We start from the raw sequence: 2,130 nt of genomic DNA on the forward strand, positions 1-2,130 counted from the left end.
ATTAGTACGTGTGATTCATTTCAAGGATGCAAGAATGTTTCAACATATGCAAATCAATAAATGTGATATATCATATCAACAGTGCCAAGACCAAATCCATATGATTACTTTGTTTGATGATGAAAAAAAAAAAATAGAGAACATTAACATCCCTTCATGATTAAAAAATTCTCAAAACAACTGAATATAGAAGGAACATGCTCAACATGATAAAAGCCATAAACTGCAAACCTACAGGTAGCATCATATTGAATGAGTACAAATTGAAAGCCTTTCTTCTAAGACCTGTAAGAAGAGTAGGATATGCACTTTCACAACTTTCAGTTAACATCATAGTAGTAGTCCTAGCCAGAACAATTAGATGACTGAAAGAAGTAAAGGGCATTCAAATTACAGAGAAACAAAGTCAATTATTCTTATTTCCAAGAAATATGATCTTATATCTAGAAAAAAAACCTAACAACCCCACCAAGAAATGATTTAAACTGATAAGCACATTAAGTACTTCCAGGACACAAAATCAACACACAAATATCAGTGCCATTTCTACATGCCAACAGTGAACAATATGTTAAAAAGGAAGCAGTCGCATTTGCAACAGCTACAAATAAAATAAAATACCTAAGAAAAAACTGAATCAAATAAAAGAAATATATCTACAATGAAAATTATAAAATATGGATGAAAACGATTGAACAGGACACAGAAAATGAAAATATATTGTATGTTCATAGAATAGAATAATTAATAGTGTTAAAATATCTATAGCACTCAAAACAATCTACGGATTCAATGCAATCCCTATCAAAATACCAATAAAATTCTTCACAAATTTAAAAAAACATATACCTAAATTTTCTATGGAGCCACAAAACACCAGAATAGCCAAAGCTATTCTGATCAAAAATAACAAAGTGGGAGGACTTACATTACTTGACTTCAAAATATACTTCAAAGCTATAGTAGCCATAACAGCATGGCACTATCATAAAATCAAACATATAGACCAATGGAATAGAACAAAGGACACAGAAACAAATCTGTACATCTACAGTAAACTCTTTACGAAGCTGTCAAATACATACATTGAGAAAGGAATGGACTCTTAATGGTGCTGGAAAGCTGGGTATCTATATGTAGAAGAATGAAACTGGACCTCTGAGTAGTCTGTTTTCACATTACTATAAAGAACTACCTGAGACCATGTAGTTTATAAAGAAAAGAGGTTTACCTGACTCACAGTTCCACAGGCTCTACAGGTAGCATGGCAGGGAGGCCTCAGGAATCATACAATTATAGTGGAAGGGCAAAGGGGAAGCAATCACATCATCATATGGTGACAGGAGAGAGAAAGAGATAAGAGGAAAGTGCTACACATTTTTAAACAACTATATCTTGTGAGAACTCACAATCACAAGAAGAGCAAGTGGAAACCCAACCTCATGATCCAATCACCCTTCAACAGGTCCCTCCCCCAACATTGGTAATTACAATTCAACATGAAATTTGGGTGGGGACACAGGAGTCAAACCATACCAATCTCTATCTCTCACAATATACAAAAACCAAATCACACTGAAAAATTAAATCACACTAATTTAAATCTAATCTTTCTAATCTTTAAGTTAAATCTCACTGATTTAAAACCCAAAACTTTGAGGAAACACTAAAACAATGTTCTGGGCAGATTTGGTTAATAAGACCCAGAAGCACAGGGATCCAAAGAAAAATGGACAGATGGGATCACATCAACCTCAACCTAAAAGCCTTCTGCACATTAAACAATCAACAAACTGAAGAAACAGTCTACGAAATGGGAGAAAATATTTTCCATGTACCAATCTGACAAGGTATTGATAAGTAGAATATATCAAGAGCTCAAACAATTCAATAAGAAAAGTAATCCAAATAAAAAAATGGGTAAAACATCTGAATAGACATTTCTCAAAGGAACAGCCAAGAGGCAAATGAAGAAATTTTCAATAATTAGTTCACTAATCATCAAATGCAAGTCAAAACAATAATGAGATATCATCTCAGCCCAGTTAAAATGCCTTTTACCTCCTCTAAAGTAAAAAAAAAAAAAAAAAAAAAAAAAAAAAAAAAAAAAAAAACCCCATTTTTAAAAAA

The sequence above is a fragment of the Theropithecus gelada genome, chromosome 5, assembly GCF_003255815.1.
Source record: "Theropithecus gelada isolate Dixy chromosome 5, Tgel_1.0, whole genome shotgun sequence".
In the NCBI taxonomy this organism is placed as follows: domain Eukaryota; kingdom Metazoa; phylum Chordata; class Mammalia; order Primates; family Cercopithecidae; genus Theropithecus; species Theropithecus gelada.